This window comes from Mesoplodon bidens (assembly GCF_964165515.1).
Source record: "Mesoplodon bidens genome assembly, chromosome: 1".
Classification (NCBI taxonomy): Eukaryota; Metazoa; Chordata; class Mammalia; order Artiodactyla; family Ziphiidae; genus Mesoplodon; species Mesoplodon bidens.
Genome location: NC_138176.1, coordinates 4,805,009 through 4,829,349, shown reverse-complemented (window position 1 = coordinate 4,829,349; position 24,341 = coordinate 4,805,009). Strand labels below are relative to the sequence as shown.

The 24,341-nt window shown below is 48.4% G+C and overlaps 1 protein-coding gene across 2 annotated transcripts in view; it reads left to right on the top strand.

The window, feature by feature from the left end:
* Positions 1-24,341, top strand: part of PTPRE (protein tyrosine phosphatase receptor type E) — a 169,883-nt gene that overhangs the window by 59,049 nt on the left and 86,493 nt on the right. For both annotated transcript variants that reach the window (XM_081249585.1, XM_081249584.1), the window contains exon 2: positions 11,680-11,702. The gene's annotated coding sequence lies outside the window, so the exon portion shown is untranslated. The remainder of the gene's footprint in view (positions 1-11,679; positions 11,703-24,341) is intronic.

Here is a 24,341-nt window from a genome sequence, read left to right as displayed (position 1 = left end):
GGGCCTCTCACCGCTGTGGCGTCTCCCGTTGCGGAGCACAGGCTCCGGACGCGCAGGCTCAGCGGCCATGGCTCACGGGCCCAGCCGCTCCGCGGCATGTGGGATCTTCCCGGACCGGGGCACGAACCCGTGTCCCCTGCATCGGCAGGCGGACTCTCAACCACGGCGCCACCAGGGAAGCCCTCCGTGATTTGTCGATAAGCCTGTCACTGGACTCCGTTAGCGTAAAGACCCGCAGCTTCCGTCACGTACTTTTTTAATCTCTAACTTCTCAGCACTTGGCATGACACTAGCACTGAACAGTAGACGCTCGGTGAACAGTAACGTCTGATTTAAAGCACTTACTCCTTCTTCCAACTAGTATTTTCTGAGTTTCTGGTAAGTGCACAGAACTTTGTATATAATAAAGAAGTTCAAGTTAGAGATAATAGGATTTCTGTTCAGAAAGCAGCAAACTAGCCACAGATTATGGATATGGGGGTGAGCGCACCTTGCTTTTATCATCTGCAAAATGTGGATTGTGCCTGCCCACATCGTAGGGCAGCCGCGACGGTGGCAAAGGTGGCCTGATCTCAGTCCTCCATCCTCTATATCCTGTTGTTATGAAGGTGGGGCTGGAAAAAGATGACACAGAGGGTGCAGCAGAGGACAGCTTTGTGCTCCTGGAGCAGCAGGAGGGATAAGACCAGGGTAGCCTGGTGGTTTGGACAAGAGGGCAGGACTTGAGCGGCACCTGGGGGTGGTGTTTGGGGGAGACGGGGAGCTTTCTGGGTCAGGGAGCAGCATGAGGAAAGTGATGATGTGGGGAAGACCTTGATGTGTCTGGAGGACAGTAAAACATAGTTTCTGTGGGTGAGGATCCTCTGGAAAGTTCCGCCCTGGACAATGTTGCGAGAAGCATGCTGTGGCTTTCAGAGGGGCTGCTGAAAGGGGAGCTTGGTGTTAGAAGTAGGAAGGGGACCCCCAAATTGGAGGGTGTCTGGGTACCACGTGCTGCTCACTTGTGGCCTGTCCACATCCTGAGACTCTTCCCCGGGAACTTCCAGGCTCTGTTGAGCAATCCAGGGGGTTGTTTACCAACATATTCGACTTTTCTCATCGATGCCCTTCTGATGAGCAGAAATGCTGTTGTCTTTATTCAGTAACAATAGTTATAATTATGTAATAATAATATTGCATCTCAGTACTAGCAAAGTGGCACATTTTACTTGTCCCTTTGCCATTTGTATATGATTGTTGGTAACTGGCATTTTAATTAACAGCAACAATTGATATTTTTAAACTAAGCACATTATAAGTTTCCTTTCGTTCTGGGTCCACGGGAATAATGGTCCTCCTGAATAATTACTTAATGCCGTGGCTCATCCCTTGCACTGCCTTGGGGAACATGGCTTTGCCCTTGGCCTCTGCATCTTGCTGCTGTTTACAGCAGAGTGTAAGTAAGGATGATCATCAGCCAAGCCCGTCCTGAGTACCTTTCACAGTCTGAGTCCAGTGGGAGGAGTGAAACAGGCCTTGCTCTCAAGGAATGCCCCTCTGCAGCCCCATCCTGCAGAAGAGCAGGGTGTCAGGTAAAGTGTGATCAAGGCTCTGGCACAGGCGAGCAGGGAGGCACAGGGCATGCAGAGTAGGCTGTTCTCTGGTCAGGTCTCACTCCCACCCTCAGCTGACTGTCTAGCCCACCTTCTCCCCTGCCTCACCCGGTTGGAGACACTGAGGTGTGTTCAGGGGTGGTCACTGGGACTCATTCATACTCTACTGGTTCCATGTTATACACACCTGGCCCCTAGCGCCAACCTGGAGGATAACTCGATTTTAGAGAATCACCTGGAAGGTAAGAACGGTCCTCAGACATTTTTGGGCAGCAGAAAGTTTAGAATCACAGGATTTTGGGTACTCCTTCAGAGCTCATGAAATTCATGCAAGGTCTGTGGATGCCTCCCTTGGGCCAGCACTGTTCTCAGCATGTGGGATATTTCTCTCTAGTTTTACTAGGAAAAATCATGGTCCTGTGTACATATCATAAATTCACATCTCCAAGCATGTGAGTCTACTAAAAACAGGCTGAGAAACCGACTGTGGTTTCTGATTTTTATACTAATGGCTAATTTGGGGATTTTTTTTCATTTGTTTTTTAATAAAAGCTTAATTCAGCTTTTAAAAGTGTACAATATAATGTTTTTTAGTATGTTTTTCAAGTTGTGTATCCATCACCACAATCAATTTTAGAACATTTGCACCACCCCCAAAAGAAACCCTGTATCCTTAATCAGTCACTCTTCCTTCCCTATACCTCTCCCCCCCAGCCTTAGGCAACCACTACTCTACTTTTTTTTTTTTTTTTTTTTTTTTTTGCGGTACGCGGGCCTCTCACTGTTGTGGCCTCTCCCATTGCGGAGCACAGGCTCCGGACGTGCAGGCTCAGCGGCCATGGCTCACGGGCCCAGCCGCTCCGTGGCATGTGGGATCTTCCCGGACCGGGGCACGAACCCATGTCCCCTGCATCGGCAGGTGGACTCTCAACCACTGCGCCACCAGGGAAGCCCCTACTCTACTTTTTGACTCTGAACATTTCATACAAGTGGAATCTGGCCTTTCGTGATTGGCCTTTACTTAGCCCAGTGTTTTCCAGGTTCAGCCATGTTACAGAGTGCATCAGAAGTTCATTCCTTTTTCTTACCAAGTAATAGTCCATTGTATGGATAAACCGTATTTTATTTCTTTATTCATTTGTTGATAGACATTTGGGTTGGTTCCACTTTTTGGCTGTTATAAATAATGCAAGTTTGTGTGTGGATATGTGTTTTCCATTCTCTTGGGTTTCTACTTAGGAGTGGAATGGCTGGATCCTGTGGTAACTCTGCGCTTAACCTTTCTCATACTGTTCTCCAGAGTGGCTCTATTACTTTACAATCCCACCAGCAGTGTATGAGGGTCGTGGTATGTGTTTTGAAAGATAAAGTCTCATTTAACAAGGAGATCACAGTGTTCCAGCACCGGTTGTTCAGTCCCCTTTAAGAGCCGTTTAAAGGTTGTAGCCCGTGGCTACAGTTCTCGTCTCTGTCTCAGGCCCCATCCTCTGCTGATCCTAAAGGCTTGGAGGGAGTCTTGAGTATTTTCAGGTATAAAAGGAAGGCTGTGAGTTGAATGTGTTAGGAAACTAGGGTGAGGTGTCCTGCCTCTGGTGGATGAGCTCTTCCATTTTCCTCCTGCTCTTTGGTCCTTAGGAAGAACCACACCTGCTGTAAATTCTGTCTGTGGGTTTTTCTACAGTGTGTGGGACAGCGCTTGCGTACCTGGAGAACTTTGGTCCATAACAGGGATTCAGGGACTATTTTGTGAGTGACACGCTGAAGGTAATGCTCTCATACTTGGACTTTCCAAAGTCACCTTTCTTCCCCAAATCTGCCTTGTTGATTTAGAGCAGCTCTGAGGGTGGAGCAAACACCTGTGCTCAGAGCCCCCAGGCCACCCAGAAGTCCCCTGCAGACAGTCCTGTTGGAAGGGGGCTGCTTTGTGTCTCTCTCTGCCTGAGGGACATCTCTGGTCACAGAGGATATCTGGCCTGCATGTGGCCCAGCCAGAATTTCTGGGGACCCCAGGAGCAACTCCTTTTATTCCAGGTAGAACGGACCAGCAGATGAGTGATTGGTCGTGGAGAAAAAGTAAAGCGATCAAATTAATCTACTGATCTTATTGCTCTGTAAACTGGAAAGTGATGCTGACATTTGATGTTTTTAGTAGAAAGTTGTGACCCAACCTGAGGAGCCTGGGTGCCCATCCTACAGATCAGGACCCTGAGGTCCACGGGCGCAGTGGAAAGAATGTGCCAGCGTTGTCTTGGGACCTGGCTGAGCGTGACTCAGTTTACTGTGGTCCAGTGGGATGGGATGGGGGTACAAGAGCCAACACCCAGGAAGCAAGAGGGCTGGGGCCAGGGCTTAGGGTGGGACACTGCTTCATAAGAAGAGTGTGTAAAGTGAAGCAGGCTTGGTCACAGGCGTGTGACTAAAAACAGGGGTGAAGGGGGAACTGGCTCACACGTGACCCATAAGGAAGGGGCAGACCTCCAAGGAGGTGACCCGATTGAAGAAATGTCACCTGCTGATAAGCCGAAGGGCTCCTGGGTTTCCTCTGTCGATGAGAAATATCCGTTTGTCCACTACTGCAGAAGAGATAGAACCATCGTTTATGAGGCAGGATTGCCAGTACCGGTATGTTTCCAACAATAGCCACTTTTATCCCTCTTGGAAGTTTGTTTTCGTTTTTAATTGGAGTCTAGTTGATTTACAATGTTGCGTTAGTTTCTTCTGTAGAACAAAGTGAATCAGTTATACATGTGCATATATCCACTCTTTTTTAGATTCTTTTCCCATATAGGTCTTTACGGAGTATTGAGTAGAGTTCCCTGTGCTGTATAGTAGGTCCTTTCTAGTTATTTATTTTATATCTAAGAGTGTGTATATGTCAATTCCAATCTCCCAATTTATCTCTCCATTTTCCTGGCTGGTAACCATAAGTTTGTTTTCTACATCTGTGACTCTATTTCTGTTTTGTAAATAAGTTCATTTGTATCAGTTTTTTTAGAGTCCACATATAAGCAATATCATATGATATTTGTCTTTGTCTGACTTACTTCACTTAGTATGATAATCTCTAGGTCCATCCATGTTGCTGCAAATGGCATTTTTTGGTTCTTTTTTATGGCTGAGTTATAATATTCCATCGTATATATGTACCACATCTTCTTTATCCATTCCTCTGTAGATGGACATTCAGGTTGCTTCTATGTCTTGGCTATTGTAAATAGTGCTGCAGTGAACATTGGGGTGCATGTACCTTTTCAAATGAGAGTTTTCTCCAGATATATGCCCAGTAGTGGGATTGCTGGATCACATGGTAGCTCTATTTTTAATTTTTTAAGGAACTTCCATACTGTTCTCCATAGTGGCTGCACCCCTCTTGGAAGGTTTTGAGGGAGAGTGTGAAATCTGCACCCCTACCCCAACATTAGGAGACTCAAGGGCCCTGGGCAGTTTCCAAGGCAAAGATAACAAAGCAGAGAGGGAAGCTGGACCCCTGGTATTGGGACTGGATTTTACATGTGGGCGGGAGTGACCATCCAGGGGGAGTCAAGGACCCAGGGGCTGCATCTCGGTGGGACTAGGCCCGCTTTAGTCCTTTTGGGTTCCTCGAGGTGGGCTGGGTGGGGTGGGAGAGCACGTGCCTTACATGTGGGAACAGGTGCACTTCAGGACTCCTGTTTCCCATCCTCTGAATCTCCTCACCTGCTTCTCAATGCTCAGAATCTCCTGCAGGGCTCTGAGCCCAGCTCTGCACAATGAGAGAGAAAGAGCATCACTAAAGTAGCAGGTGGACATGTGCACACAGGAGGACATGTGCACACAAGAGGACAGTAAACCTGTCATTGAGCCTGGCTATGTGATGAGTTAGAGGGGGGAGGGAAGGGGCCAGAGGGGCGAGCTGTGGATCTCATAGACCTGCCTTCCTCTTGCCCTCTGGGCCTGATAACCTCCCCCAGCTGAGGCTGAGCTGAGTGTGCTGTGGGTACCAGGCCCTACTCAGAGCCCCGGGTGGGCCTCACAGCAGTAGGCCCACCTAGGGACATGCACAGACCGCACAGCCCAGGCAAAGAGCCCTTGTGCCTTTTAAGTACTTAGTGCAGCTGGTTCCGTTTCCCAAGAACTCCAGGAGGCAAGCAAGCCTGTGCCCAGGCCCTGGAGAGGGATCCTTATGGCAAGTTACTTTATCTCTGGACCTCAGTCTTCCCATCTGCAAAGTGGGTCTAAACCAGACTCTTCATCAGAGTATTGAGAGGATTCAGTGAGCACTTAGCAGGATGTCTGGCTAAGTGAGCACCTGGAAAGATACCCGTCCTCAGGGTTGATACTTTCTCCAGAGATGTTCACACCATCCCTGCCCTCAAGCACTGGAGCCCCCACGAAGAAGCTACTCATGGCGAAAACACTTTTTGAAAGATGACAGTGACTAACTGCCACTATATAAGAAGCGTTTGTGCCGGATGAGAGAGGTGGGCATGTGAATTAATAACGCCCAAGCTGGGGGCAGGAGGACGAGCCCAGGGAGCCCTGGCACGGGGCAGGAGGCGGGGCATGTGCTTGACCCACACCTGCAACCTGCACAGATGGCCCGTGAGATGGGAGCCAGGATAGACCACCCTACCCTCTGGGGCTTCAGAAGGGAACTCAGAGAATCCATGTCCTGTGTTCCTAAATTCCATGGCAGTGATCATGGCATAGACAGACGCGGAAGAGTGGAAACGAGCAGTCGTTTGTACTTGCAAAAATGGAGTCCTTGGCGTGCTAATTTGCATAGTTTCCTAGTCCAAAGAGGGGACCCTCAACTGTGGGGTAGAGAGGTGCCCTTATGTGCACTTTGGGGGCTGGGGATTGTGCTTCAGAAAACACTCTTGAGAAGCAGGCAGCGATGCACATGCATCTTCTGAGCAGCTGCCCATGACTAATTTTTTAAAGTTGCCAAATATTTAGAAGTCCAGCTTGTTTGTCATAGATTCACAGAATGGGTGCCTGGGGAAATGGACTTCTTTTCAGCCTTGGCAACATCGTTTTAAGGACCCTCCCCCTTTTCCAGGATGGGCAAAAGATTCTCCCAAACTGCTCATCATTCAGAGAGGTTTCCTTCCAGCCTTTCTTTTATGCATTAGAAAATACAGAAATTAACAGCTTTGCTGATGCCTGGAAGGTAAACAAGGAAACTGTGAGACTTGGCAGAGTATGAGATCAGTGAGGACCTGAAGGGATGATTCAGAGGCGTTTTGCCTTCTCCCTATCCTTTGAATCAGCAGCAGGAAGCAGGGTGAACTTGGTCCTGCTTGGACACAATGCTGAAGCAGCGATGGTTTCATCCATTTCCACTGCCTTTGGTGGATGTGATGGAGTTTCCGTTGCTTTCTCGTGTGTAGTGATTTTCCTGCTCGTTGGACCCCCAGTCATCCTGGTCGTTGTGCTTGAGTGTCACCATGACTGAGAGTGAATGACGCTCCTGCTATTCCAAGGTCTCTGACCAGTGGCTCAGGAGAAGCCGGTCTTAGGGAACCGGGGAGCCCAGGAGAATGCCGCCACAATGGAGGAGCCTCACGCTGGGGTCTGATTATCCCAGGAAGATTATTTCAAGTCTAGGGTCCATAGTGTCTAATTATGTGTGTTAGATTTTTATTTGTGTGGCCTTGCTTTTTAAGATTTTAACCCATCGTTAAAAGTTCACATTTTAGGTGCCCTGTACGTGTAGAAATACATATATAAACATTTAAAAGTAAAATGCAGGCGCTTCCCTGGTGGCGCAGTGGTTAAGAATCCGCCTGCCAATTCAGGGGACACGGGTTCAAACCCTGGTCCGGGAAGATCACACATGCCGCAGAGCAACTAAGCCCATGCGCCACAACTACTGAGCCCATGAGCCACAACTACTGAAGCCTGTGCACCTAGAGCCTGTGCTCCGCAACAAGAGAAGCCACCGCAGTGAGAAGCCCACACACCACAACGACCTGCTCGCCACAACTAGAGAAAGCCGCACGCAGCAACGAAGACCCAATGCAGCCAAAAATAAATACATTTATATATATAAAGAAAAAGTAAAATGCAGATGAGCCTCCCAAAATTTTTAAAATGCTGCTGCCCATTTAAAAGAGAAGCTTGGGGCTTCCCTGGTGGCGCAGTGGTTGAGAGTCCGCCTGCCGATGCAGGGGACACGGGTTCGTGCCCCGGTCCGGGAAGATCCCACATGCCGCGGAGCAGCTGGGCCTGTGAGCCATGGCCGCTGAGCCTGTGCGTCCAGAGCCTGTGCTCCACAATGGGAGAGGCCACAACAGTGAGAGGCCCGCGTACCGCAAAAAAAAAAAAAAAGGCTCAAGGGTCAGTCAAAATAGAAAAAAGGAATTTATAAAAGAGAAGCTTGTAGATACACCCTCGGCAGCATACAGTCCACCCACTCGAGTGTTTACAATGCTTCAGGCCCAGGGTGTGTACAAAAGGCATTTTTACTTTCATCTGAACTCGGAAAGATTACCGAGTTCTGTCCATCTCAGAGCTTGACAAGTCAGAATAATTTTAATTTTTTCCTTCAATAGAGCTGTTCCGATGGACTGATTCTAAATTGTGCGGTTTTGTTCTCTGCTTAGCAAGGTCTGGATGCACAATAACGTTGCTGGGTCTTTCCATATCTTGTGAGCGATCAGGACCAACCCTGCAATGCAGCCACTTCCTGTGGGAGTGCCTGCCCCCATGACCTTGCCTGCCCTCCCCGCCCCCAGGGTGGACTTCCCCTGCTCCATGGCCTCGCTTGGCCTCTTTCCCAGGGTCTAGCTGGGCATCCTCCTGCCTCCGCTCCCTGGAAGCAGAGCGGCTGCCCTGTAGGCCCCAGGGCCAGACCTCCACACTTCCGTGGTCAGGAGGCCCAGGGCTTCTGTGAACCCAGCCGCTCCCATAGGGTTGTTTCTCCCCACAGGAACTATGTGGCCAGCCTGGGCCTTTCTAGATCTTTCTGGCCCATAGACCACAGTGGAGCTCCTTCTAGGGTTAGAAGGGACTTTACGAAATTCTGCAGTATGCATGTCGCCCTGAACAGAAGGTCGTTTTGTGGGCCCTCCTCCTGGCAGGCAGTGCCCCACACACTAGGAATGTAAAGAAAAGGAAGACGGTCCCTGGAGGAATTACAGCTTCGCTGGGGGGATGGAGACAAGAAAAGAAAAAACAAGCAAACCAGAGGAAACCACACTGTAGGCTGGTTTCAGCATCCCTGGGTTAGCATCCCTGCTGCCGTGCTTCCTTGTTCTGTGTGACACAGGTCAAGGAGCTCACCGAGCCTCAGTCTTCTCATCCTTAAAATGGGTCTCATCTTGCCTCCTAGGGTTGGCTGTGGGCTGTGGGTGAGATGCCACAGGAGCCACCAACACACTCGACTGACCCGATGAATCAGTAGCTTCTCTCGTTTCCTGTTTTAGAGGACGGTGCTGTTCTAGTAAGACCAGGAGCCTTTCCAGCTGTGGCACTGCCCCGTGCAAGCTCCTCAGAGACACCCCCCTCCAGAGGGACGTGGGTCTGTCCATGGGAACCAGCTTCCCCCGCCCCCGCTTTTTAATGTGCTTATTTCACCATTTTAGCTATTTGCTCGATATTACAGTAGCCATCTGCAGGAGGGCCTTGGGCTAAGGGAAGTGTTCATGTGATAAAGGCTGACTTCAGAGGATATTCTGGTTGCTTGATTTTTGCTCTAATTCTGCACTTTAGAGAAGCTGATGGCTGTGGTTTCATGTGAACGGGTGTGAGCCCCAAGCCAATATAATCTGCGATCTGTTTGTAGAGCCCACTGTTTCATGTATTTTTGCTTTGCTTTAAAAATCACTTCAAAGTTTAATTCAAAATTATTAATCGGGCTCATTTGGGATTTAGTCCACGGTACTTCTACTCATTTATTTAACCATCCGTTGACTGTTCTTTCTCGCCCTGTGGTTTTTAGTTGGGTTTGACTCAAGGCTGCAGCCCTGCTAATGCCTATCGCTGGGTTTTGTTTTACATTAAAATGATTCAGCATTGCATTGGAAGGGAGTTTTGAGCATTTCTATGAATCCTCCTGAAATATTAAGGGTACCTTGCACTCCTGGCTTGTCGCCATGCTTGGCCCCAGGCAAACACCGCAAGTCACCCTTTCCAGCATCTTCCCAAGCTCTCTGGGGGGATTGGAAGGAGTGGACTCTTGTAATAAGTTATTTCTACGAAAAAGTGGTTCCCATACCCCCAGTGAGCCCCTGTCGCCCAACACTCAGTGCTCCCCTTACCCTCCCCCCACTTGCTTTGTGTGATGCTGGGCTCCTTTGTACTCTGGGAGCTCTGTGACTTTATGTGCTACTCAACAGATATGTCCTCCATTGCTTTTTTGTAGATTTGTGGAACTTTCTATATCCAGAATCTTGTCATCTGAGCATAAAGAAGAAGTCCTATTTTTTTCTTTTCAATTTCTGTGTATCGTTTTCTTGCCCTAATCACCTTGACTGGGACTTCCAGGGCAAACATGAGTGGTGAGAGTGGGCATCCCTGCCTTTGTCCCGATATGAGGCGGGGAGCATTCAGTCTTCCACTGTGAAGAACAATGTTAGCTGTGAATTTGCCCAAGTAGATTTCAGGATTCCTCAGTATCAGAAGAACTAGTTAGTCTCCTTCTGTGGCTTCAAACCTGCTTCCCAGGTCAACTTTGTAATTGGTACAACCACTTGTTATACTTGTGTGCCGTAGAGGATAGTCTTTGGTTTAACATAACATATCTATAGCCTGACCGTGGCTAAGATAAGTAGTCTATTTGGTGGAAAACGCCGTGAACTGCATTAGCTGTTAAAAATAGCGACATCAAAACATGATTCCACCGTGCAGCAGGCTGAAGCGTGATAAACACAGTGCACGGTCTCCAGCCACGGGGTGATGAAGGCTCACAGCCCTGGTGTGAGGCTGCCTTACTGGCCTCTCCCACAAGAGCAAGGTCATGTCTGTCACCTGAGCAGAATGGATAAACAAAAGGTGGTCCATCCATATAATGGAAGAGTATCCATCCATAGGAAGGAGTCAGTCCTGGTAACAGGCCACAACATGGGTTAACCTCAAAAACATACTAAGTGAAAGCAGCTAGTCACTAAAGGCCACATACTATACAATCCCATTTATATGAAATTTCCAGAATCAGCAAATCCATACCGGAAAATAGATTAGTGGTTGCAGGGGCCAGTGGGTGGGGAGAGGGTGGTCTGGGGGAGTCATGAGCTAATGGGCAGGGGGTTTCCTTTGGGATGATGAAAATGTGCTACAGTGAGATGGTGAGAATGGTGGCAAAACTGTGATGGTGCTAAATACCATTGAACTGTATACTTTAAGCAGGTGGACTTTATGGGATGTAAATTATATCCCAGTAAAGCTGTTGAAAACCAAAGAGCATGAAAGCTAAATGAATGGGGAACGAGCAAGCTGGATACCGACTGAGCTGGAAAACTGGGGTGAAGGGGGGTGTCCTGTGTGGGTTTTAAGAGGCTGTCTGTGGGGAGCTGGGCTGAAGGGATGGCTGGGGGTGGGAGGGGACATTGTAGGTCACAGAAGGAGCCGCTAACAGATGGAGCACCTTAGGGGCCAGAGGCTAACACTTCAGATCCAGGGCTGCCATGCTCCACCATCAACCAGTGACTGCAGGAGCATTTGGGGCAGGACACTTTTAACAGTCTTTGTTTTTTGTGGGTTTTTTTTTTTGCGTTACACGGGCCTCTCACTGCTGTGGCCTCTCCCGTTGCGGAGCACAGGCTCCGGACGCGCAGACTCAGCGGCCATGGCTCGCGGGCCCAGCCGCTCCGCGGCATGTGGGATCTTCCCGGACCGGGGCACGAACCCGCTCCGCCTGCATCGGCAGGCGGACTCTCAACCACTGCGCCACCAGGGAAGCCCGGGGCAGGACACTTTTGAAAGCTGATGATGGCAGCAAAAAGAAGTTATTATTACAGAGATTAAAAGGCCTCAAGAAGACCCCACATCATGAGGCAAAAACGGGCACATTCAACTAGTGCTGTAGAAAAAGCAGTGGCTAGAACGAGCGCTTTTTTTTTTTAAACCAGAAAACTGACCCTCTCTTTTTTTCTTTCTTTTTCAGACTATAGCCTTCGTTTTCTCTTGGTAAGTACAAAACTTTAAAAAATTTTTCTCTGATGTGTAGCTAACTAGCGAAAAAAAAAAATGTTTGGGCTTTCAATGTTTGAGAAGTATTATCTTCTAGAGAAAGAAGGCCATATGGTCAGCATGTTATATTTGAATTTTATGCCTTAACTGGCTTGAACAGGCTCATATCACACTTTTGGTTACATCATTTTTTTTTTTTTTTTTTTTTTTGGCGTTTAGAATCTGGCTCAGCTGCTCAGAATCCTGAAATGTACTGTTGAGAACACAATTTCCACACGCGTGCCCCTCACTGACTTGTCCTTACTTTTGAAAGGGCCTCGCCTTATCGCAGTGGCACACATTTGGGGACCGCTGGCAGCACAGTGGCACATAATTGCATTGATGGTAATTGCTTCTTAAATTGATCTGCTGTGGGGAAAACTGCTGAAAAGGAGTTTTTCCAGATTGCACTTTTAGTGAAAAAAAGAAAAACAACAGTGTTGGCATTCCATAATTTTTTACCTTTTGAGGCAATATTCCATGGCCTCCAGGTCCTAGTACTTGGTAAAAGAAACACCATCGCCTTTTTTGTGTTCGCTTAATCAACTTAATGCTGTCAAGCTTCCTAAGGAAATTGAGCGAAGACCATCTAAGAGCTTTTGAAGTGGCTGCAGCCTGTGGGCAGGTAACACATGGTCTGCCCTGGTATGTGCGCACCTCTTGTGAGTGAACCAGGATGTGGGCCGCTGGGATGTTGCATTTCTCAAATGAATCACCTTATTTGAAATACCTTGACTCTGTTCAGAATTAGTCTAAGGCTGATGGCTGGATTCTTTGGCCCCGGCTGGCCCCTCTTTTCGAGGGTGTGCCTTTCATTTGGGCATCAGGGCTTATGGTTATTCCTGGTGTGATCAAGGGCATTTTGGTGTACAGACTGTTTCTCCTTATCTCGAAAAATGCTAAATATAGTCAAGGATTTATCAAGACAGAGAAGAGGAAAACTTCCATTTCCTACCTACTCAACTAATTTTGTTGTCCATGTTCTTTATCCTATAATTATTGGATGTTGATGATTCTGAATGGCACACTTTACTTGGGCAAATGGTCACGGTGGGATCAAAGAGAAGGGTCATTACTGGAATAATATTAATGGGATAGAGACTTAATTAGAGGAAGTCTGCGATGCCTTCTTGCCTCAGAATCCCAAGCGAGAGGTATTGCTCGCTCGTGTGGGTTGGAATGGATATTAAACCTGCTGCCGTCAAAAGCAGTGGATCCTGACCTCACTGAAATTAAACATTTGAGGGCAGGCCGCACAGACTCTTCTCCTTCCGAAATACAAGGCGCAGGTTATGATGCGTTAGAAGTGTCTGACCTTTGCTTCCCTCAGCTCTCGACTCAGCACTGGCCCCTCCACACCCAGGTGCCATCCACCTGCTCTAGGATTTCCTGGCCTCTTGGAGGGTTGACCTGCTGCCTGGCCATGCCTGGGTCAGCCTCACTCTCAGCTGAGTGAGCCCATGACCTGTGCTTCTAGGGGCCCCTAGCCTCCAGTGTCTCAAACCAGCCCCACGTTCAGAAGTTCATGCCCCATCCAAAGGCAGCTGAGCCTGTGTCCAGGAGGCGACTTCTGACCTCTGGTTCTACCATAGGTGCTTGGCAGCCACCAGCTTCAGGTAGCGTCTCTTCCACCTGGTCCCATTCTTTGCCTCCTTTTCAATAGGAAAGCAAAGTTGTGCTTAGGGAGCTGTGAGTCCTTAGACTAAGAGCGTTTCTGAGTTCCAGAGTCTTTCTCTTCCATGTGAGGAAAGTGTGCTGGAAGCATGAACTCCCCAACCGTGGCTACCTTAGGTGCTGCCTTTGTTTGGAATTGTAGGTCTTTTAGCCTATGGCAAGTTCATTGCCAAACATTTCAGACTCCTTCCAGAGCGTCAGGGTTTCAGCTAACAGAAGGAGATTTATTTTTAATTGGTGAGGTTGGAAACTTGCTTTTGAGTCAGTTAGAACTAAATAAATAGGTCACCTTGGGCAGATCGGGAGAGAGTAAATGCCCTGAGGTTGGCCACCCCAGGCCACCGTCCACACTCGGTGCAGTGGCTCCAGAGGAGTGAACATGCCAGCGTCTCAGGTGTCAGCTCTTCCTAGGATTCTTGTGACATTTAAGTGAAATAACCCAAAGTCTAAGCATTTAGTAAAATGGTTATTGTCCACGTCATCAGAAAATGATGAAAATTGTTTCCAATGTTTAAAGAAGGCATTTAACTGGGTAGTGATGTATTCACTGTATTATAATGGATATTTAAAGGCATTTCCTTGTCTAGAAATAATCCCTGATTTTTCATTTAACAAAAGGCACTCTGTGTTAATATTTGACTTTTTTTTTTTTAATTTATTTTTGGTTGCGTTGGGTCTTCATTGCTGCACGCGGGCTTTCTCTAGTTGTGGAGAGCAGGGGCTACTCTTCGTTGCGGTGCGCGGGCTTCTCATTGTGGTGGCTTCTCTTGTTGTGGAGCACAGGCTCTAGGCACGTGGGCTTCAGTAGTTGTGGCACGCAGGCTCAGTAGTTGTGGCTCACGGGCTCTAGAGCACAGGCTCAGTAGTTGTGGCACACGGGCTTAGTTGCTCCGTGGCATGTGGGATCCTCCTGGACCAGGGCTCGAACCCGTGTCCCCTGCATTGGCAGGCAGTTTCTCATCCACTGTGCCACCAGGGAAGCCCAATATTTGACTTAAAAAAAAAAAAAAGTCAATTTTAAACTGGAGAAAGAGGAGTCTTTTTAGTACAACCACACATTCTCATATTTTTCTTCTTCTTTTTTTCAGTATCTAAAAATAGATTTGGGAAGTAATACTATAGTTCATATCGATCATCAGATACAACCAAAGTTCCCTCAACTGGGGAATGCGTGCAACTCTGTGGGTCTCAGTTGCATAGCGTTCAAAAAATGCAGTGGAATTTCAGAATTAAGAATATACGGAAGACACATAATTAAGGTTTAAATATTTTCTCCAGGCTCTTTGAGGTCTTACGTTGTTATACCAAAGCGTATCCACCAGTAAGTAAAATTAAATGACACTGCAGTTTGACGATTTCACTTTGGTTCATGGAAATACCCAAGGAGTAAAAGAAAACCAAATTAAAGTGCTAATGTTAAATAACAGTGAATTTAATTTTTAAAGTAACTTAGAACATTCATCCACTAGCCTTGTCCTCTGTAAGGATCTATGAGTCCAACTCTATCAGTTTCAATACATGTGATTTTCCTCTTCCAAGTCATTTTTCTTCCTTGGTGTTGGTCTGAACAGTCACCATGGTAGAGAGGAAAAAAATAAAGAACCTGAAGGTTTTTAAATCAACTGCAGGGGGCCTTGTTCTCCCAGGGTGGGGTGTTCAACTCCAAGCATCCTTTCTGCCTGTCTCAGCTGGGGTTGCATTTCTGTTGGCAGAACAGGTGTTCTATGTCCTGTCCTGGTTTCTGAATCCGTAGGCAGAACAGAGAAGCATGATGGGCAGAGCACAGGAGATTTGAAAACTTTCTAAGAGTTTCAATTCCCGTTTCCTTCCTTTGCCACGTTCTCGGGGTTTTATTAGCATGCATGGACTGCGCGGGTTTCCTATCCAAGCAAAATGTGTTTCTCCCAACAACGAAGCAGTTATTCTCCCGCAAACTGAGAATAGAAACTGACAGCCAGTTGGAAGAATGCCTTTGGATCTGATGGTGACAAACAGCTCAATCCCTCATTTATTTCCATTTCCATTTTCCCCCAGGAAAGTTTCAACATTCTTCCAAGAAGTACCTCCTAAAAGCGTCCAATAAGTAATCGTTTGTCATATAGCAAAGGCATGGATATTGAACTGTCAGAGTTTCCATTTAGAGGAAATAGGAACATAGCTCTCCTATATAAACGCGTGTCTCATCTCTGAGCTCCCAGCAGACCCAGTTCAGAGCTGGAATTCTTCTTCTAGAAATCCTGTTCCTGCTGACAGGAAAACATGGATTCTCGCAGGCCAGGATGGCTCCCCAGCGTCGTCCCCGTAGGACAAGAGGTAAAGGGAAACTGAAAGGGGAGCCTTTCTTGTCCCTTGGGATTTATGTCATGGTTTATTTTTATGTAATGTAATTCCTAAGGTATTTAAAAATTGGGTTAAAGAATATTATCAGGACGCATCCGTTCAATGCAACATTGGCAAGCACTTTGGTTAACTTTGTGCAGCCCTGGGCAGGAAATCTGGTACTCATGCTTCAGGAAACTGTTTAATGCACCACGGCTCGGCCAAGTGGTGCATGGGGATGGTACGGAGGAACGGTCTGCTTTGGGGCTGCCAGGAAGCCAAGTAAGGCTCACTTTTTAGGAAAACAATCCCCAACTATTGTTGGGGCCCTGGGTTGCCTGGATGACACATCAAAATCCCACCCATTTTAAGCTGGACATTTTCTATTTTTATAATCAAAACCGCCCTCTTCATTTTCCTTAGCAACTAGATTTGTGAAGTGGCATTTTAGTTAAAAGTGACGCATTGAGAAAGTGGGAGGTAGTACCTAGGTGGCCGGGCAGCAAGCTGGTTTTCCAGGAGCTGGTGTCTGGGTTCACGAGGGCGGGGCCAGCAGTCTGGGGACAAGGTTGTCCCGTCTGTGTAGCTGACGTTGTAGGGACAGATGGCATCGTCAGCTGCAGATCTGTGCCGACTGCCTGGCTAAAGGCAGCGTTCACACTGGGGAAAGAAGACAAGATGTTTATAAAACCGTAGGGTGTGTGACTTACAGAGAACGTTCTCAGACCCACTGGGCCACAGAGTCAGGAAGGAGTCCTGCCACCACAGGGAACGGTCATGGACCAGTCCCCACTGGATACGGGACCTCGCCCCCAGCTGCAGTCCCATCCACCGGGGACGTCCCTGTGTGAATCGGGACATTCAGCCAGCAGGAGACTCGGTGCATTCTGTTCCAAAATTGCCAATTGGGAGTGACTTTTTAAAGACTGCTTATTGCGATGCAGAGTTTGCTATAAACTATTTAAAATGTTGGGAAAGGAAAGGTCCCTGTGGAATTGCTGAACAAAAATGTGTCACATAATGGATTCTCTGAGTAGCTTCTCTCCTTGTTTTGAATCGAAATGAACATAAGCTAAAACCAGAACTTGGATTTGTGTTATTTCATGATGGGGGCTGATGGAATTGTAGCAACTTTTAAAAAATATGTTGACGGTGTCCAACTGATTTCAAACAACTCTCCCAAGATTGATCTGCTCTCAGAAATGGTACAGATTTTGTGTTCAGGTCTTACATATATGTAACTATTTTTAAAGCTACCGTGTTGCTGCTGAGAAGTTATTTTTTTTAAAAAACGTCATGTTGGTGGAAATTATTATTGGCAAAAGCAGGACTTGATCTATTTCCTGTTTTGCCAGATAACGTTGTAAATGCCTTATGCTGAAAACCTAAATGGCATTGCTGATAACTCACGTGCAGTTCATTGTCTTCTTTGGGCCCCATTGACACCTGGGCGTCGTCTAGGTGTGCGTTCCCACCTCCGCCGTAAAGATGGGGAGACAGAGACTCGGGCAGGCACGGAGGGGTGAGAGTACAGTGGGAAGGGGCTCACGGGTCCCCGTGTTCCCTGCACTGAGCCCAGGTTCCTCTCAAACCTAAAAACCAGTCAGGTCTCATGACCACCTCCAAAGGTAAGGTGCAGACCTGCCAAAAAAAAAAACAAAACGCATTTTCCGTTATGGAAAATGTGATTTTTCTGTTATGAAAGTAGTAGAGCTCATTACTGACTAAGGACGTATCCTGTGGATTCTGCAAACAGTTTTCTGGTAAATAATTATGTTTGGGAACAGTTTTATGATCGCCTAAGTTGATCTTGGCCAGGGTTCCAAACCGTTTCCTCACGTTATCTGCTGACCGAATCCAGTTTTCTAATCTCTTCCCACACTCTTGCCAGGCTTCCTTTCGGCGTGGCCAGTGGTCTGTCCATGCACTCGCCCAGCGTTTATCAGGTGTCTCCTGCAGGCTTATGACTGTGCCAGGTCTTGAAAAATGCAGCAGTAGATCCTAGTTCTGATTTCAGGAAATATTGCCTGCAGGGTCGATGTCTGAGTCCTTTCTTGAGCAGTTCTGATTGTGTGTTCTGCGCAGTAGCCTAGAAAAGGATTGGTCAGAAATCAAGCTTAGTTCTAGAAAGCTGAATGACTTGGATGTGTCCTTTCATGCCCTGAGTCACGCCTTCTTTGTTTAAAACATAAAGAGCCCTGTAAGGATTTTTTAACGGTGCCTTCATGACATAAAGTTCTGTGATCGAAGGCAATGCTTCTCTGGATTTTGAGTTAACAGCAGAAAGGCCCCTCAGGTAACCACTGCTGCGTATCCTCTGTGTTTGGAGGCTGTCACCTTCATTGCCTTCCCTTCTGGGATGAAATCTGTACCTTGTGATGTAAAGGTTCTATAATCTTTGCTTTGAAAAGGAAGCAGCTGTGTTGGTGCTTTCTCGTCCCTTCTCTCTCTTACTTGTATCTTCTCTCCTGCTGTCCTCCGAAAGAAGCAGGAACCTGTAAAAGAGGGTTTTATTCCTGGAAAACAATATTGGAAAAGCAACCTTCTTCTTTCTGTGAGGTTGCTTCCATATATGTGGGAAGTAAAAGCTGGGATTCCGTGGGTTTTGATTTTAAAACTTAAGCAGGAACATTAGTTAACAAAACAAAGGTCCTTTCCCCACTGTTTTGCAATCCATCCTGGCAAAGGGTTCTGGGAGCCTGCTATGGTGTATTTTACCTGAAGAACTGATGGACGGGGAAGGTGAGTTGCTTCGTCTCATCAGATACCGTGGAAACCCCAGTACCGCTGTGCTCCGCTCTTGTGAGCGTCCTCCAAAAAAGATCCTGGCTGCAAAGTGTGTGTTGCTGAGATGAAGTTGGAGATCCCGAAAGCACACGATGTGAGCGTGATCAGATGCAGAGGCATCACTGTTTCCAGGATCTATTTTTGGCTTCCTTCCAATGTGAAGCCAACACCGACATTCTGTTGTGCTGTTTCCCGCTGTGGGTGGATTTATTTAATTTTTCATGAGTGATTCAGTACCCATGGCTGTCTGTTTTCCTCCTGTGCAGCTGAGGATTAAGTCATGTTTCCTTTTAAAAATGACTTTTGATAGAATCTGAGTAACGTGGTACTCAGAGGGTTTGAGACTGAGGGACACAGTAGTATCACTAAGACAAGGCGCTTAGCTTACAAAATGGCAGTGATGGTGTCACCCTGTGACTGGGATGATCTCCCCCAGAGGGAACTGCGTCTTATCAAACAGCCAAAAACATCTGTCTCTATAAAAATGTTCTTGTAGGTTGTGTGATTTTTTTTAAACATTTTTTTTTTCACGTTGCAACAAATCCATTCCACTTGGAACGCCACGTGGTAGGGTTCCCTAACAGGAAGCCTAGTAACGGAATCAGTTTCCATGCAGGCCCACGCTCTTTCCCCCGAGTGGCCTCTGTCTGCCCGGCTGGGTTCTAGTAACCCCTCTGTGTCCATCACCGTACGTGACAGTAGCCCTGGACAGCAGAGCTGTTCCGCTCCCGTCTCAGGCTCACTCCTTTCCAGACGGCTTGCACTCAGCGGCATCTCAGCCCTGCTCCTTGAGATGCATGAGGAGTGAAGGTCATCCGTCTTTACCATGAGGCACTCCCTCCTGGCCCGAGCACAGACCAGGGATCCTCCAGACAAGCAGTCCAGGCGCCTGACCTGCACCCAGGGCTTCCAGCATCACATCTGCACGGTGCTGCCTGAGAAGATGGGTGAGCACCAGGACGGCAAATGCAGGGACCACAAAGGTCTGAAAGCAGTAGGCGATGGTACCAATCAGAGAAGAATAACAAAGGAAGATGGGGATGCGGTGGGAGGGCAGGTGGGCAGCTCCGTGGAGTCGGTCCAGCCGAACAACATGACCAGGAAAGGAGCAGAAGGGGGGCCGGCCGAGGGGTCAGGAGGCTCTCGCCGTCGCTCCCAACGGGCTGGGTGGCTTTAATCAAGTCGCCCACCTCCTAGGAGCACCGTCTCCTTAGTCGCCCACCCCTGGAAGGCTCCGGCATTCTTTCCATCCAAGATGGGACCCCAGGAAATAGCAAAGCTCTAGTACATCATTAACAGCACAAGAAGTCATCTGTGTTCTGGGTGAGGACACTGGAAGGTGCACGAGGCCATGGCTGGGGGGTTGCTTTTCTTTAGGGACGATCTGCCTTTAACCAACATCCTAGGTTCAGGCCCAGGGCTTCCCCGAGCTGTTTCCCTGCAAAAGAGACACCCCTTCATCAGGGTGGCTGCTCCTGGACCTGGTAAAGCTCAGGAAAACCAGAGTCCCTGAGAGCCAAACTGCAGGCCTGGAGCAGGAACCTCCGATGCTCCATCCGTATGTACATGCACCACTGTCAGACCTTCAGCCACCACACCAGACATCCAGGTACCACTCCAGACATCCAGATACCGTGCCGAAAATCCACACAGCGTGTCAGAAATCCAGATATTGTGTGGGAAACCCAAGTACCTGGTCAGACAATCAAGAACTGTATCTGGGCCTTTGTAATAATGGTACAAATGGGAGTCTTCATTTTCACCGGACCATCGTGAGCCCTTTCTGAAATTCATTTTAGAGATTAAAAATTTAACTTTTATTTCAGCTGGGCTATAACACTGCTTATAAAAATGTGTCTGTTGTATATATCACAGTGTCCCTGGCAAATCTGAAAAAAAAGTTGAAATTGCCCCTAATCACAGAACCCAGTGGGCTTGACTGAGGGTGAACAGATGATCGAGGAAACGGTTCCTTGAAATTTCTACACCAGATTCTGGGAAAGTCAGAGAACCGTATCAGTGGTGTCTGAGCAGTCCTGGCAGTGCTCTCCAAAAATCCACAGGAAAGGGTTTCCTTCAAGGGTATGGTTAAAAGAGAATTAGATACTAATCTTGAGGAATGAAAAGTCAAATTCGGAGAATGGTCTGATGGCATAGGACTGCCTGTTCAGCTTTAGAAAATGCATATTTAAAAAAAAAACTTCTGTTTTCTACGTTTTCCCATGATTTATGTAATGTGTGACACTTAACGTGAAACTAATGCTTGATTGGATCCTTGCAGAGGGACAGAGAACAATCGATTTGGCCCCCATGGCTGACTGTGACATGTAGGGGCGTGTCAGCTCCTGGAGGACAGCAGATGTCCTAATTCAGATCCCCAGGGGTGGCCTGGCACGTAGCAGACCTCCGCATACAGTGGATGAATGAGTTAATGAATGAATGGACTGAGGGAGACTGGGGAGCGAGGCAGTTAGCAGAAAGAAAACTGCATTTTGCCTTCTCCGCAGTGCCTGGGGCGGCACTTAGCAAGAGCAGGGCCACCTACAGAAGATGCCAGGTTGCTTGTTCAAAAAGCAGGATAAAAGCTTTTTCCTTTCTTCCGTGGTCTCTCTCTGGACCTGCCAGAGCGTTTTATACCTTCCACGTAATGTCATGCTCCCTGGGGGTACGGGGATTCTCTCAGGCAGTACAGACCCTCAGAGATGCCTGGCACCTGCCCTGGAACTTGGCAGGTGGCGTTTGCGTATCAGGGGCCAAAAAGGGACCTTTAGGAACCAGTCCTGGGAAGGAGGCAGAAGGTGTGAGTCGAGGCCCCGAGCCCCTGGCAGGACGCAAAATTGTTCCATCAGACTTCACTTGCCAAACGCAAATGCAGAGACAAAATTCCTCCAAATTCAAGAAAGTGGCTGCAGCATTAAGCCCCAGGCCCTGAGCCCCTTCTGAGTCTCTGGTCTCAGACCCCGAGGCCGGCTCTGGTGTGAGAAATGGTGGTCAGAGCACTGGAATGTTCCCCCGGGGCATTTTGCGATAAGGGATTTCACCCCCCCCCCCATCATGATCTATTTCCAGCTAGATCTTTACTTCTCCCTGCTTCCATCATTAGTTTCTGGAAAGGTCTCCCCCACCCCACCCCCCACCGCCAGCGCTGCCAGCCCCCCAATCCCGGGTGACTTTCTGCCACCCTGTTTCGATTTCTTTACATTGTTGTGGAAACACTCACTACTCTTTGGAACGGCCATATTCATCCACTCTCTCCCTTTCTGGAATGTAAGTCCTGTGTGGACAGGGATCTTGTCCCTGTGTCCCTGCACACAAATGCTGGCACATGAATGAATGAATATGCTTTAATACCCCTTACACTGCTTTAGCTCCATTTTGGAGCAAGAGGGATATAAATAAATAAATGAAGGCAACTAACACCCCCCAAGATTTCCAGTAAATCCCCCAGGATTTCGTCTAACGCCAGACTGGCTTCAATGATTTCTTTCACAGGTGAGGCTGGACTGGTATTGTTTCGCCTTGTGCCTGCATGGCAGATGTCAGATGGACATGCTGGTACTTCTGGCCCACTTTTTGCCTGAACTCGGGGGAGAGCAGTGTTCCAGGTGTGCACTGGTCCCCAAACCAGGCCAGAACTACATGTTTCAGCTCCATTTGGTTGTTTGCTTTTTTTTTTTTTTTTTACGGTACACAGGCCTCTCACTGTTGTGGCCTCTCCCGTTGCGGAGCACAGGCTCCGGACACGCACGCTCAGCGGCCGTGGCTCACGGGCCCAGCTGCTCCGTGGCATGTGGGGTCTTCGCAGACCGGGGCACGAACCCGTGTCCCCTGCATCGGCAGGCGGACTCTCAACCACTGCGCCACCAGGGAAGCCCTCCATTTGGGTTTTTAATGGCAGTTCTCTTACCAACCCCTCCACTCATTTTAGGCAGATTCCTAAGAGCTGAGGGGTATGCTTTCCAATCAAAGGCACCTACACGCCTTGAAATTCCTTGTCTTGAAAGGCATGTGTTTTAGGCCAATCAATTAAAGGCGTAGTCTAATATGGGGACCTGTTATCCACCAAAGGCTTTATACACCAAGAAGAATGACCGAGGTTCAAGCCCAGCACATCGCCATGTAAAGGAGCTGGCACAGTACAGCGCTGAACAGTGGGGAGTGCCAGCTGGACCCAGCTCTCAGAGCAGCCCCCAGACCCCGGGGGAGAGGCGGGCAGGGCTAGGCACCTCGATTCGGAGAGCTCTCACTGCCCGGGACCCCTAATTATCACCTTCCTACACCAAGCTGCTGGCCGCAGCCTCACCCTCCCAGTCCTGGGAGAGTAGGTGACATGGGTCACTGAAGAAAATACAAGGAAATTAGGTGAAAGAGACCGGAATGTGCCAAATAAATCATGCTAGCCTGAACTGACCCTGCGGCGTGGAGTAGGATAGGATCTCGGAATTAACAGTGTATTTTGTGTTATCCCGCAGGGGGTTTGGTCAAACCCCCCTGAATTTCAGGCAGGTAAGCTTTTAGCACTTTTGCAGCCCACTGTCGTAGAAGGAGTCACCTGCAGAAGCCGGGTCTCTCCACTTCGCTGTATGTTTAGAGGGTGGGAGCACCACCCCTCCACGGCCCACAGCCCTCGTACGCCCTGCAGCCTGGACCTCTGGCCCGGCACTGTCAGGTCCAGGAGGCTCCTGGCTGCAGCCGCCTCCTCCTCGCTGCCTGGGCTTCAGACACGTTGAGCAAGAGGCACAGCACACCACCTCTCCGGGGAAATGGAGGGAGCAAAAAAATCAGGAAACAAAAACAAGGAAACTGCCTCTAGCCGAGTGGGTTGGTACAGCTCATGAGTAGACTTGGTGCCTCTCAAAATCTCCTTGTCCTCAGAACTCAGAGCACCTTAAGCCAGGAGCCATGCTCGGGGTTCTCCTCTCTGAGAAGGAAGACTTCCGATCTGTGTGGCTGGGGGTTGAATACCGGGGTCATCCTGCCTGGCTCCTGGGGAAGGGGTGCGGAGAGTTCTTTGCTCTGATGGAAGGTGGCACCACGGGATTGGTGCTGAGGGCGGAGTGATTCTTCCTGGTGTGTAAGACCTATGGTTGATAACAGGTTCTCATCGTAGGCTGCATCTTCAATTGATTGATTGAAACACATCCCTTTTCAAGGCACAGGATTTCAAGGCTGCTAGGTGGCTTTGCTTGGTGGGCATATCCCTTGAATCTTGAAATACATCGGAACTGGATGGAGCTATTTTTCTCCCTCTGAAGCAGAGGAGGTTAGCTCATGGCGGCCCCCCTCCAGGAAGAGAGGGTGCAGCCCGGGGGCTTGCCAGAATGTGGGTGTCGCAGCCAGGAGGCCAAGTTCAATTACCAAGGGCTGCCTGACAACCAGTGAGTCCTGTGCTTTGTAGGGCCTCCATGTAAAGGACTTAGGTCCCAGAGGCCCCTAAATTCTCAGGGTCTGTGGACCCAGAAGAGCACCACAGAACTACTGGTACTCAGCTGATGGCCCAGAGCACGCAGGCAGGGTTTGGAACTGGACGGTACCCAAGGCTTCTGTAGTTTCATAAATAGCTCCATGCAATGGATTATTATAAACACCTGTGCAAACCCCCTGTTTTCCAATGATGCTGCAATAGTTGATTAATGCTTCTGGATGGCATCACAGGATGACTGAAGCAAGCAGTGCTTGGAGTTGTGGTGAATTTGCTGAGCGTGAGAGGAAAATTGTCAGGTCAGGAGCCTAATCATTTTTAACTTGTCTCATTTGGCATTCTGTCCGAGTTTACACTCAGGCTACACATGCACACACGCTGGAAAAAAAAAAATC